General features: G+C 44.2%; 2 non-coding genes across 2 annotated transcripts; both read right to left on the bottom strand.

Moving 5' to 3' along the window:
- Positions 1-13,183: 13,183 nt before the first annotated feature.
- On the bottom strand, positions 13,184-13,323 carry LOC136514659 (small nucleolar RNA F1/F2/snoR5a). Its single transcript, XR_010773801.1, has one exon. It is a non-coding gene; the product is annotated as a small nucleolar RNA F1/F2/snoR5a (small nucleolar RNA).
- Positions 13,324-13,381: 58 nt separating this feature from the next.
- LOC136514624 (small nucleolar RNA Z196/R39/R59 family) lies at positions 13,382-13,463 on the bottom strand. The gene has a single exon (XR_010773775.1). It is a non-coding gene; the product is annotated as a small nucleolar RNA Z196/R39/R59 family (small nucleolar RNA).
- Between the last annotated feature and the right edge of the window lie 1,702 nt (positions 13,464-15,165).

Below are 15,165 nucleotides of genomic sequence, written 5' to 3'. Positions count from 1 at the left end.
CCCCCATATTCCTTCGGGTAGTCGAAGATACAAAACCGCCTCTATAAAGGGGCATTTCTAAGTGCGGTTTGTATTGCCAACAGTCCCTAAAATAGGAGCATTTCACGGGTGGCTCGTGAGGTCGACCTTATAAATAGTTGTGGTGCAAATAAATTCATAACTATAGTTCGATAAAGACAAAATTTATATTCGAATTATAGCTCGATGAGGTCTACAACTTTATGGTTGGCAACTACACTGATGATTTCAATTCAAGATGTTAGTGTGAGTAATCACTGAGCAAGGCATCAGTCACAAATGTAGCTTTCAAAGTCAACTTTAAATAGGGGAAAAGTTGCGAAATTTTCTACGTCTACACTACAATTGAGTACATAACAACCACATTCAATGGTGAACTCCATTGTTTTATACATTTTTGGAGGAAAAAAAACACATGCAGAAGCTCACACACACATATACAAACCCATACGAATGAATGCATCGCACCCTATGTACCTCTATTGTTTATAACAATAATCCAAACAAAAAAACTGTATCTACAATAATATTGTACAATTAATGGTACAATTGTTAACAACGTTTTATAGAAAAGGTACCTGGTTTCTGACGAACTGCCACTGCGTTTCAGTTGAGAAGACTGTATTCTTATATGAGATAGTGTCGAGAGGGTGCAAAAAACAACAGGTGAGGTGTGAAAGAGGACGGAGATGATGAAACAAAAATAACGAGCAGCTCGTACTATATACAACCAAGATGCAGCTAGCTTATTACTATTTGGATGCTTTTGGTTTTCTTCTAAAGCTGGCTGCATGGTCAAGTAAGGAATTGATGCATTCTCTGTTCAAAAAGCTCGACAACCCACAAGCAAAGAATCGAAGCGCACCGTCTTTCATTGAAGCTAAATAAGGTAAAGAAAGGCTCAAACAAACGGAAAAAAATCAGCATGCACGATCTCATAAAGCAACCGCGGACATCCACCGTAGATTCACACTACATGTCCATATATATGCATCTAACGTATGAGAGAATTGTCGTTTGTCTTTTCCACTATATTCCTCCTAATTTCTTTTTAACTATATTCATTCAAAATTTAAGCAATAGTCTCAACTGTTGGATGTATGTGTATGAACACATGTCGTGAAACCATAATAAGTGTCCACGGTTGATCCATCGTCTCGCTGATTTTGTTTTTCCAAACAAAGGTCGTCGTGTTAACTAGGTGCGTCGCAGAGACGACGTGACGCTGAACTTGGTCAACACCATGGCCTCTGTCTCCGTGAAGTTCAGCAAACATGACACGCGGCCGGCCGCCAACCACAAGTTCACAACAGATCCACATCACCACATCTCTCAGGCTCTGGTCAAGTGCACCTCGACATCTTGACCATACCATCCATGTTCGCCATCTTACTATCTCGTAGCTGATGCTCTGCAGCGACGCAATGCACCCATGCTCATGCATACAACCCATCAACTTAGGCCCTCTATGGATGTTGCGGTTTTGAGAAACTATAGCACCAACAAGCACAATAGGAAACGGCTGATTTGCCGGGAGCAAAAAAATTTGCCGGGTGCTTTTTATCGGGCACCCGGCAAAGGAATTCTTTGCCGGGTGCCAGGCCTGGCGGCACCCGGCAAAGAAAGGCCTCCGGCAAAGCAGCCTTTGCCGGGTGCCGGGCACTCGGCAAATTCCAGCCGTCGGCAAAAATTGGTCTTTGCCGGGTGCCGGCCACTCGGCAAAATATGGCCGCCGGCAAAGGTGGCCGGCTTGACGGCGGCCAGCTACCGTCAGCCTTTGCCAGGTGCCACGCCGTTAGGCACCCGGCAAAGAATTTTTTTTATTTTTTTTTTAAATTTCTTTGCTGACTAACTTTTTGCCGGATGCTCTTTGCCGAGTGCTGCACCCGGCAAAGGCTTTGCCGAGTGCAAAGTAGCCTTTGCCGGGTGCATTCGGCACCCGGCAAAGCGCCTGAATCCAGTAGTGAAGCTTCAGTTTCAGAACAAGAGAGATGTAAAACCACACACGGTTTAGAAAGAAGATGTCTGGAGTGAAGTTATAAAACTCATAAAAATAAAAAAAATATAGCTTTAGCAATATCATGGTTTCAGAACCATAAAGATTGTTACATCCCAACACCTTATTGTTTTCAAAACTAATTAAGCGTTTTCTAAAACAATAAAAATACTTAGGGCCTAATAAACTGAAATTCTTGCAAGTTGCACCCTTCTGTTCTCTGCACTTTTTCTCTATCTCTTGCTTGGTTTCTTTATTTCTCAGTTACAGTTCACATTAAACAGGGAGGCAAGTTTAGGAATCACACATGGTGGGACCCAAAGGTACTTCTTCACATCATAGATCTCAGTGGTCTTGGCCTTTTTTAAAATAATAATAATGCAGAACAATCATGTGCATTTATTTACTGAGCTGCCTATAAAACTCTCTCTAGATGGCAAGCTATTGCCAAGAACATCCAGTAGCTACATATATTGATCTGAAAAGAATGAAGAGATGAAGTAATAGGCCGCATTTCTCTTCTCCCTTTGTAGCTTGTGCAACATGTTACAAGTTTGTGGCATGTAACACAGATTTGTGCATGGTTTAGCTTCAAAGCTTTTGATCGACACTATTTGAATGTGAATGTGAGGTGTGCCTAACATGCATCGAAATAAAAGGGGCATCTAGGTATGTGAAGCATCAGCAAACAAGAAGGGCAGAAAACAGGGCCGCGACTATGTCTATACCCGGCTAGCGTATCTTAGAGGCAATCAATCATCACCGCCCTAGTTTGCAGCAAATTTCTTTGAACATATATAGGAGTAGGTTTGTTTGATGCTATGAACAAACAGAAGGTTCGGACACTTAAAGATTCAGAAGGTCTGGAAGGTCCACATGGCGGTATCAAGTATATGTTGCCCATGATGTGTATGAAGCAGGTGGCACACGTGGTATTGTTCGGTATTGTCTGTTTCCGAAAAAGAAGTAGCCTAATAAGGTTGGGCCAGTGAGAAGTGAGACATGTATTGGTGTAAAACTGGTAAGTTCATTGTTCCAGTATTCAAAATTGACTTGATAGAATGCTTGGACAATTTATTTCCTCAAAGAACTAGCTCCTCACATGAACCAAGACGAATTTTTCTAGTGGGCCACACAAAAGATAATTGAACCACTAATTGCTATTTAACTTGCAAGTTTCTAATTTGTACTTTGAAGTTTGAAATTTTAATCGTACTCTCAATGTTGACATGACATGAAACTTATGAAAATGGATGATGCAGAACTTTTTCCCCTTGAGCAACTGCTAGTACTATACAGTACTCCTAGTAGAATGTCTCAACCCAGTGGCGGTGAATTTTTTTTTTAATTTTAACACTTTTTGAAAATTAATTTTAAATCTAACACTGTCGTTTTTTTTTAAACTAACACTTTTTGCCGCGCCTATTTCTCTGGCGCGGCCAAATGCATGTGCCGCGCCATGCATGGTGGCGCGACAGCGGGCTGACGTGGCGGCGACCGGAATCGCTGACCACGGATGTGGCAAGGCCTGCCGCGCCACTGATCTTGGCACGGCAGTGCCACGCCCTGATCCGTGGTGCGGCAGAGCCGAATAAAACCCCCGCCGCGGCCCGCGTCTGCCAGTGCCCAAGCAGTTGTGCCGCGCCATGCATGGTGGCGCGACAGCGGGCTGACGTGGCGGCGACCGGAATCGCTGACCACGGATGTGGCAAGGCCTGCCGCGCCACTGATCTTGGCACGGCAGTGCCACGCCCTGATCCGTGGTGCGGCAGAGCCGAATAAAACCCCCGCCGCGGCCCACGTCTGCCAGTGCCCAAGCAGTCGGCAGAGCCCGAGCAGCAAGTCCGCCCGCTCCAGCCCACCGCCGAGCCCGCCTGGCCGCCGCGCCCGCCCCCCGCCCGGCCCTCCTTTGCCGCCTCCCTCCCTTCCCTTCCCTTCGCCGGCCGCCTCCCTCCCTTCTCGTCCTTGTTCAAGGTAATGACGCACATTTTATTTTCGTTTGAATGGTGGATAGGATATTATGAATGGGAGTTAAGGTTAGGAGGAAAATTATGTTTAGGAACTATGGGCTACGGTTTGAAGGAAGATATTAGTTTGATTTTGTCAATGTTAAGGTTAATTATTTAGTTAGAAGTATGTTTACCATATATATTTTTGTTGCTATAAGTGTTGGTTATATTATTTTAGTTGCATTACAAATGATTATATTTTACATTAATTTACGTTGTTTTGATTGATGTTTAATTTGAACCGTTTTATTAGATGGAAGACATGTTTCGGGAGCAGTTATAGCGAAAACAGGGTCGTCCTAGAGAATTGTACCCCAACGAGTCTAGCAAAGATGCCCCCATTCCTCCTGAACTTCCTGTCCCTAACTGTGACTGTGGTCGTCCGGCCGACGTGTTTCAATCGAGACATCCAGACACAGCGGCTCGTTGCTTCTACACGTGCAGTCGTTTTAATGTAAGTAATTATTTCCGTTAATTTTTCTTCTTTATTTGTATTATTAGGTTACTAATATTCTATTGAATTTATGTTGTGTAGGTCCATGAGAGGTGTTTTTTCTTTCAGTGGATCGACAGTGCAGACAAGTTTGACCCTAGGTACCTCCTTTTCGACGATTGGTGGAGAGGATGACATCCACGATAGCATTTCGAGCAGTGGGTTCCACCTCCCCTAACCTCCCTCCAATGATGGCTAAGGAGAAGCACTTAGCCGTAGTTAGACGACTCGAGGAACCTCCTCTATGCCATTGCGAAGATCGGCCGTGATAAACCCTGACAATACGTTAGAGTTTGTGTGTCCAAACAAGCATGAAGTAAGTACAAAGTGTATGTGTTGAAATATTGAGCTATATGTGTCATGTACTAATGTCACGTTATTTAGGTGTATTCAATGGCGAAGTGCCGTTTCAAGGAGTGGTTGTATGGTCCTAAGAACAAATGGCCCGAAGAACCTCCAAAGGCAAAGCAAAAGAAGAAAGAAAGGTTAATTTACAAAGCACCGCCAGTCAAGTGCGAATGTGGTGTTAAATCCAACTACGGTCTAGTCCCTTTGGAGCTTGGAATAGGCCATTATTGCGGCCATATGATTGACTATGATGAGGTTGGTTATTTTTGTGGTAACCATGAAATCGTATTTTGTTTCTTTTGCTAAGACATATATAATATAATTTTTCGTTTGAACAGAGCACTAGAAAATTCAGGTGGGAATGTTATGATGGTCAAGCTAAGTTCTTGGATGAACTGAAGGGAAAGCAAGTAATTGCACAGAAGAGGGGATATAGACATGACTACGTCAACCTTTTCGTTAAACATCACAAAGACAAGATGCGTGAGTTTGCTAGACAGCGTGGTATTTATAACCCGATCGACGTTGGGCTTGTCAAATGAGGATTGGAGAGACGGATGACATTAGAGGAGGAGAGGGCAAGGAAGGAGGCAAGGGAGGAGACAAGAGTACAGATGCAGGTCTTGAACGAGCATGTTGTTTCATTATGTGCCAGTGAGTGCTCGAAAACCTTTTTTCGTTGTCTGATTTTAAATATAATATAATCGCATTGCTAACTGATTGCATTTTATACATGAAGGGATTGGATGCAGCGAGGACCATACTGCAGAGGTGGCTCATGCAAGGTACGAGGAAAAGAAGTTAGATGGGCACAGAAAGCGAGTTGGTCGCACCGTTGAATCACCGATTGTGTTGTCTGATGAGGGGGACGAGGATGAGGATGACACTGCCAGACTCAGCGAGCTCATAGCTCTAGCAGAGGTGGGCTTGTAGGCGGAGGAGGCTGAAGACGACACTGGTAGACTGAGCGAGCTCATCGCTCTAGCAGAGGCAGGCTTGCGGACGGAGGAGGCTGAGGACGACACTGCCAGACTGAGCGAGCTCATCGCTCTAGCAGAGGCGGGCTTGCAGGCGGAGGAGGATGACGACGCGTTCTTCACTCAGGCCGCAGATGCCGCAGATGAAGCGGAGGCCGCTTACTACAGGCGAAAGGCAGATCATGACAGTGCAGGTGAGCCTAGCCACAGCAACAGGGTTGTGGTTGAGGATTGGTACTCGGACGACGAGTTGCTTACTCAGTATATTTCTGACTGAGGGTTTTTTATTGCGCCGTCTGTTAGTTCCATACTTTATTAATGATCAATATAGTTATGTAGTAGAAATTCCATTGTGTTGTCTTATATTCCATTTGAACTACTGATGTATTGTACCCATGTATCATGTACTCGGATTACCCATGGTCGATCTTAAGTGATCATATCTGTTTATATCATGCGTTGATATTTTCTAAAACGAACGTAATCGAATGAAATTATCTTGAATATAGCGCCATAGCCCATATATATTCAGTGACTTGGCGACACCATACATATTCTTGAAGTTAGAATAGGAGAGAAGATTGACCTTAACTTTGCACAGACACAGATGAGCACCGAATAATAATTGAGGAACAGATTATATATCCCCACAACCTGAAGATCATCCACTAGGAATCCAGGATCGCAGCTTTATAGTTGTATTTCTATCTATTCTATGGAGCTGAAAAGATAGATAGGGAAGAGGAGGCCAGAAGTCGAAAGCATCTGATGAACTTCCACGATGAGTACGTACGTATATATCCTATGAGTTGTTAAGGAGCAACACCATGAGTCCACGAGTGCTTGTGATCGATTGATTCACCTATAATTAATGTGAGAGGCGTGTGGCCGCAGTGAGTGGCGCAGTTTCAACCACGAGGCACGGTGGAGGCGGTAAACCGTCCAGGTACCGCCGTGCCATGCGCCGTGGCGCAGCACTGCCGTGCCAAGATCGGTGACGCGGCAGAGCCCTACCACGTCAACGGTCGCGCTTCCAGTCGTCACGTCAGCCCGCTGTCGCGCCACCATGCATGGCGCGGCATAGGCATTTGGCCGCGCCAGGAAAATAGGCGCGGCCAAAAGTGTTAGTTTTAAAAAAAACACGACAGTGTTAGATTTAAAATTACTTTTCAAAAAGTGTTAAAATTAAAAAAAATCGTGGCGGTGGACCAGCAAGATGAAGTCTTAGGTCCACCTGCTCATGTACCCACATAAGGGCAGTTCAAAAATTTCCATGCCATTAATTAGTTGTCAAGTAAACAAAAAAATTATATGACATTGAAATTAGGAAGGAGAGATAAAGAAATGGTTTATTAAGAAAGACACAATTATATGACAAGAAACTATGTCAACGCGAAGGAAGAATTGTGATAGAGGACAGTAAGGCCAGGTGGTGGTTGTTAACGTGCTGTGATTCATTTCTTTTTGCATAAAAATGTGCTGTGATTCATGGTGCTGCTAGGGATGGACGGCAACAACTCGAGAGCTTATGCCGTACCAATGAGCCTATGCCCTGCCGTACGAAACGGAGCGAGTGACGAACAGACATACAAGTTCCTTCATCAGCAACGACTCCAGTCGCTAGAGCTACACTATCCCAGCGAGGATCGAGGTTGTCCTAGAAGATTTCCAACCTTATACATAAATATCAAGGTTTTAAATAGCCGGCTAAGCCATTTAGCTTTCTATGTCCGAAAACAGGCTATAGCCAGCTATAGCGGGCCATAGCGGCAGCTAAGAGCTAACTTGTACATGAAAAAACTTAGCTAAATCCTTCTCAAACAGCTATAGCAGAAGATAGCGGAGGCTATAGCCAGAGATTTAAAACCTTGACAAATATCCAAATTAAAAAACTAGAGTGGCACTGATATGCATCAACCGGAGTGGCACGCAGCCTCGTGCCAACCAACCACCAAAGCAAGCCGCACATTGATGATGTCAAAGTTTTTACATAAATTAAAAAAACCTATAACTGCTAAACCGAGTATTCAAATTAAATTCTAATTACACCATCATGTTTCTTACAATAAAGACTTTGAAACAAGACCTCATATAGATATATTTAGATAAAATTTTGTTAACAAACATTTATCTCATGAAGATAGAATACTTTTTTATTGAGTAGAGGCAATATTCTAGGTTCACAAAACAATGTTCGGTCTTCACGAGATGTTGGGGGCGAAACCTCGTGCCCCAGGTTCACTAACCATTTCTGACTCCCTATTATGCAAGCTCATGGACGCAGGTACCTCGGAGAAGCCTCCGTGGATGCCTCGCAAAGGCACCCATAGGGTCATGCTGGGAGCTAGTACCAAAGGCCTTGCAGGGTCTCGGTAGGGATCGACGAACCAAGCCTTCGGCTGAAGGCGGGAGCAGCAAGAAGATGGTGAAGGCCTCCGAAGGAACGCGTTTGAGAATGAAGGCTACGACAAAGCCTTCGAGCGGATACCGGGGGCACAACACGGCTTGTCTTTGAGGAACCCTCGAAGACCATCCCCCGAAGGTCTCTCAAGCCATGTTGAAGACGACCCTTGACCAGGGACCTCCAAGATGGATCCAACGGCCCAACAGGCCAGGACTACAGCTCGGCAAGGGCCCATTTAGAAAGACGGTTGTGCATATAAAAGTCTCGTTATCCCCTGTGACAGTGTGTATTCAATAGCTGGCGAAATGTGTGTAACCGTACCTATAAAAGAGGGGACTGAAATCCCAATAAGAGTGAGATCACTTAGCTTGATTCCCTAATTTCCGCTGCCTTGGTTGTCGTTCTTTGGCGAGCAAAGTTTGAGCCTTCAGTAAGTCAATCTTTGCTCGGTAAAGCTCTGCGCTTTTGTTTACCTTGTAGGAATACGCTATCCCAACATTGGCGCCCACCGTGCTAGGCCACTCAAAGATCCATCATGACTCCCAAGAGGAAAGCCCCCACACGGGGAGAAGGCCATGATGCAGCACAAGGAGCACCTACGCCACTTCGCCAAACCCTCAAGAACACCCGGAGGTCAAGTACGAAGAGCCAACCGCAATTGGGGTAGAGGAGCCAGCCCCAGCAGCGGTGAAACCAGCCCCTGATCCCACACCAGAACAGCTGCTCGAGCAACTACAAGCTGAGCTGTAGAGATCGCAACGATAAAGAGATAGATTAGCTGTAGCATCGGCCGCCAACCAGAGAGCAGCCCTTGCGGCACAGCAAGCAGTTGAAGTCAGACAACGGTACTTCTTTACATCATTGATCTCACTGGTGTTGGCCATTTTTAAAAATAATAGTGCATAATCAGCCATGTGCATTTATTTGCTGAGCTGCCTATAGAACACGGTGGCAAGGTATTGACAAGAACATATGGTAGCTATATTGTTATGAAAAGAATTAAACGGGTGAAGTTATAGACCTCATTTCTCTTCCCCTTTGTAGCTTTTGCAGCTTCTTACAAGTTTGAGAGATGCATGTTACACAAATTGTCCATGATTTAGGTTCAAAGCTTTTGATCAACCCTATTTGTGAAATGTGAGGTTCCTATCATACATCGAAATAAAAGGGACATCTGGGCATGTGAAGCATCAGCAAACAAGAAGGGCAGAAAATAGGTGCTCATCCACCAACTTTGCTATGCATCTCAGCCGGCATAGCTACCCACCTTTGGAAACCCCAACTCCCCTCCATTGTTAAGTAACGTGTCCACATCGAAGCAGTCCAAAAATCTGGATTGAGAGCACTGACCACGCGATCATGAGGAACAGTACGTATACCTTAAACAACTAATTTGTTGCTGGACTCTCCTACGGCTGTGTCTGTTCGGCTGGTATTAAAACCGGCTGATAAGCCGGCTGAAGCTGATTTGGTGTGAGAGAAAAAAACTATAGATTCTAGCTGATAAGCCGACTGATAAGTTCAAGCGAACAGGCCCCGAGCACAAAAGTTAATTGGACCACGAATTGCTATTTAAATTGCAAGTTTGTCATTTGTACATTGCAGTTGGAATTTTTAATCATTCTTTCAATGTTGACGAGTAACTGCTAGTACTATACAGCACTCCTGGGATGGACCAAGCCATCGCATAGGCCATGCACAACAGCAACACCTATAACTCAGAAAACAAGTTCAGTAGTGAACGAGCCTATGCCCTGGCGTACGAAACTGTGCAAGTGGCAAACAAGTTCATTCACCGACAACAACTCCAGTCGCTAGCCACTACCCCAGCAAGGATCAAGGTTGTCCTAGAAAATTTCCAAACTTGTGACCGAGCTACCGTACACAATATAGACACATGGGCCGTTTGGAAGACTGAATCGGTTCCGATTCTCGCAAGAAACAGTAAATTCGTGCCAAACGCAGAAACTGTGAAGTTTCATGTTTCCTTCTTTGGAACTCGAAAAGCTAGAGGCTCGCATGGATTCTACTTTTGCTGTTGTGTATTAATAATTATAGTTTTTTTGTTGTAATATTTTTTAGTGTAACAGATTAAAATGGGTTGTATTGAAGTTGTTCTTCACCCACAAAAAAGTTCAGAATTTTTTTGAAGCATAGTTCATTTATATGATTTTTTATAAAATAAAAACTCTTTCAGGAATCCAAATCCAGGCTAACATTCAAACAGTTTCATAAAGTAACTATGATTCTTCACCTCAAACGTTTCCGAAGAGAACCTTGATTCGAAATGTTTTTACGAGAATTTAGATCCCTACCAAAGCTCCGTAAATTATAGACAACTTTAAGAACATACCTTATTTCCTTGATTTATTTGTATTTTTGTTTGTTGTCTTATCTTTTGTTTCTCTATAACAGGACGTTAACCCAGTGCCATGAAAAAAAACTAAGTGACCTCTCTCTCTCTCACACACACACACACAACTATTAGCGCTTCTTATATATATTAACGTTATCGACCCATTTGTCTTTGCATTTTTTTCTGAAAATTATTTTGGTTGTTGATGGATTGATGAAATGGTACCACAGAAAGCACATGGTAGGTTATAAAGGTTACCAAGTATTTCCGAGCTGGGCTGCCTATTAAACTGCATCTGGACCTCAGCTGCGTACACGATGAAAACGGCAAGCTATACATGTGAGTATCTGACGTCTAGCAGTAGTACATAGCTATATGAGCATGGAAAGAACGAAGAGACAAGGTAACCTGCATATTGCCCTTCTCCATGTCTCCATGTGTGACTTCTAGAACAACAGTTTCTTACAAAAAATGATGGAAACCACATGCATCGTTTAGGTCATAATATATATTTGGATGGAATCACTCCTTCTAGGGTCATCTAGGCATGTGAAGAATCAGGAAACAAGACAAGAAGCAAAACAGGAGGTTACGCCTTGTAATGTCCTTCATGTCCACAGCATGGTAGGGTAGTTCTAGAAACTTCTGGATCCGAAGAGACAGGCCACGAAGCATGTGGAAGATTAAACATCAAATTTTGACCTAGCAGGATACTAAATGCACGAGTGGAGAAAGTTGAGGAAGGTTGAATAGTAAATTTTGACCTATAGTATAAAATACTTAATGCAAGTATTTCGCTAGTCCATCTTGGCATTTTTTCCCATACTATCCATATGATTTATGTGATATTATTAAATGATACTTGTGATACAAGCGGTAAGAAGGGTGATGTTTTTAAACGTAAACTGTCAAATTAGGGGAATTGGATTTCCTGTATTCGTTTGAAGGAATTGTAAAAGTCCTCAAAATTTAATTTTACCCTTGATTTATCAGTGCTATTATTTATCGTCCCAATATCTTCTGCTTTCTATACCATGTGGCATGCAAAAACAAAGAGTAACTAGTAACTCCCTAGTTTGTTACAATTGTCAGTGCTTCTTGATTCATTTAACAAATAATAATGTCGTCGAACAGCCGCAGCCAGGCACGTTGATTTTCAGGGCTGCCTATAAAGTGCCGTCTGGACAACAAGCTATTGACAAGAACATCTAGTCCAGTAGGTTAATTGATCGGAAAAGAGTGACGTGATGGGGTTACAGTCCGCATAGCCCTTCCCCCTGGGTAGTTTAATTAAGAAACTGCAGGTTCTTATGAAAACTGAGTCATGCTACACACATTTTTCTCATGTTCAGGTTCAAAACTTCAGGTCAACCCGGTTTGTGAATGTAAGCTATCTATATCATATACTTGAAAAGGGCCATCTGGGCGTGTGAGGCATCAGCAAACAAGATGGAGCAGCTGGAGACAGAGGAGGTCCAAGCAAGAGCACTCACTTAGACCAATGAACCGGATTCTGGAGCACAACAGCAGTGTAACCGGCACCATCACTACTGGAAACTCGCATTCTTCGGTGTGTGCGAAAACACACAGAAAAATACGAATACCGTCAGAAAAATATTTTTCTAACGGTGTACCCTCAGAAAAATACACACGGAAATATAATAACAGAAAAATTCAATTGTTCTGTGTGTTCGCCGTCAGAAACAATTTTTCTGTGGGTGTTACACGCACAGAAAAATTATGTTCGGCCAAATTAAAAATAAAATTTATGTGCATTATTCCTCACAGAAAAAAGAAAAACCCGACAGAAAAATCATTTTTCTGTTAGTGTTGTCCCGTCAGAGTTGCAGAGGTGCACTCACAGGAAAAAAATGTATTTTCCTGTCGGGTTAGGTGAACGCACAGAAAATTTGTATTTTTCTGTCAGGTGTTAACAGAGCACCGACAGAATAATATACACTTGCCCATGCAGCAAATTGGATACAATAATTTTTTGAAAACAGTAGCAACAGCATATTAAAATATGGACTGTCCATATAGTAATTTCATCACAACATATAGAGATGGAGTCCAAATGTTCAGCACATTCATTCATAGCATCTAGGCTACATGTACATGATGTCCAAATATTCCGGCATCAATACATTCAAAAGCATTACCATCTCATCTCAGCAGTTCATGAATTTCACTACCGATAACTATTACACTACTATGCTGACAACCAAAACGACCACCATAATTGTAAGAGCTGCCAAATCCATCATAACTGTCTGCATATGGGCGGCCCCTAGGTTGGCTATCAAGTGAACCAGGTGGTTGGTTAGAGGGTTTCTTTGGTTCTGCTTTCTTGATCTCCACCTACAGCAAAGCAAGAAAGTCAAACCTATATTTCTTTCAAATTTGTTTACTTCCAAGATTGGAGAATAACCTGCCACTCATATAAGAACAAATTACACTAGCTGGCTAGCTAGCTAAGAAAAAACAAAAGACTATATTCAGAAAACAAATTACACCTAGCTGACTAACTAGCTAAGAAAAAACAATCATCGGTTTTTTCAGTCATGATCATTAGAACAATCAGAACATGTAAACGAGCATATAGTAACTGGAAACTCATAAATAAGCAACCAGTGTCGCAAGATCCGTTCCCCCTTGTATTCTGCCATGTTTCGAGACACACAATCACAAAGAATGACTGCAAGTCATATACCAAATGGCATTGACTACAACAAATTACACTAGAAAACATACTCCGAATGCAATAAAAACTAAATTTGCGGTGCAATCTCAGCCGAAAGATGGTGATTTTTGTTGCAATAATCACAGTGATTCAGGAAATGGGAATTTGCATCACAGATTGCACATAAAAAATACAACAACCAACAACCACCACCACGCCCTGCCGCCGGCCACCACCACCGTAGCCACCGGCCAGATCCGGGAGAGGGAGGGCCGGATCAGGCCGGGTGAAGAAGGGGGAGGGGAGGGGCACCCGCCGGGGAAGAAGAAGGGGGAGGGGAGGGGCGCCGACGGGGGAGAAGAAGGGGGAGGGGAGGGCCGCCGCCGCCACCACGCCTCGCCACCGGCCACCACCACCACCACCGTAGCCACCGGCCGGATCCGGGAGAGGGAGGGCCGGATCCGGCTAGGTGAAGAAGGGGGAGGGGAGGGGCACCCGCCGGGGAAGAAGAAGGGGGAGGGGAGGGGCGCCCGCCGGGGAAGAAGAAGGGGGAGGGGAGGGGCGCCGGCGGGGGAGAAGAAGGGGGAGGGGAGGGCCGCTGCCACCAGCATGCCCCGCCGCCGGCCACCACCACCACCACCGCAGCCACCGGCCGGATCCGGGAGAGGGAGGGCCGGATCCGGACGGGTGAAGAAGGTGGAGGGGAGGGGCGGCCGCCTGCCAGGGAAGAAGAACGGGGAGGGGCGGGGCGCCAGCAGGGGAGGAGGGGAGCTGGGGCTAGATGAAGAAGGGGGTGGGGAGGGGCGGCCGCCCGCCGGGGAAGAAGAAGGCGGCGGGGCAGGCGGGCGTGCGTAGCTGCGGCGGCGGCGCAGCGTGTGCGTGCGTGCGTGAGGAGAGCCGAGCAGGCGAGTCAGCGAGTGCGTGCGTGCGAGGGTGTTTGGGGGCGACGGCCGGTGGTTAGGACTTCTTTGTTTTTTTATTTATCCTATACGTGCATATTTTTTTCTGTACGTGCATATATTTTTTCTGTGCGTTTTTAAAGAACTGACAGAATAAATTGTATTTTTTTGTGAGTGCTGATTTTTTCGTGTGTGTATTGTCACGCACAGAAAAACATACAATTATTCTATGGGTTTTCGTATTTTTCTGTCGGGATATGTTAGAACCGATAGAATAATCGTAATTTTTCTATGCGTACCGAAAAAACGCACAGAAATATCCGTCACCCACAGGTGTGGCAGAACCGCCTAATCTAATGCCTCACAGAAGTGCTTGTCTTCTATTAGACACTAAGCACTCGAGGGAGAACACTAAATTACTTGGTTCCGTCGGGCACACCCTAGGAGAGAACCCAAAAATCCACATTTTCGCCATCAGGATCACAATTGAGAGAATAAAGCTTACAGCATTCTTAACCATTTCTTACATCACTTTTAGTACAACATCAGAGTATAATATTCATTTACTATAACAGCGTAATATAATTATATCATCAGAGTTATAAACAATTTAATTGAATAGCGGAATATAAGCATGTGATGAGAATTACAGCGGAAATGATTATCTAATAATGACATGATGAAGTATTGATAAATAAACTACGACAACAGATTATGAAACTTTTATTTATAAAAGCATTTGGTGAGAGTTATAAATAACAACTACGATCGCAGCATAAAGGAATCCTCGCTGAGCCCACCAGGAGGTATCCACACACAAGAGTCAGCTCTAGCATCCACCTGTCACCTGTAACAGGAGGAATAAAACCCTGAGTACTCAAGTGTACTCAGCAAGACTTACCCGATAGGAGGAAAGAAAAAGACTCCAAGGATATGCAAGGCTATCTGGCTTGTGGGTTGCATTTGCAGGAAGCATTACTAAGCG

Source organism: Miscanthus floridulus, chromosome 16, assembly GCF_019320115.1.
Source record: "Miscanthus floridulus cultivar M001 chromosome 16, ASM1932011v1, whole genome shotgun sequence".
Lineage (NCBI taxonomy): Eukaryota > Viridiplantae > Streptophyta > Magnoliopsida > Poales > Poaceae > Miscanthus > Miscanthus floridulus.
The sequence above is the reverse complement of the archived record's forward strand: the minus strand, read 5'-3'. Positions and strand labels throughout refer to the sequence as shown.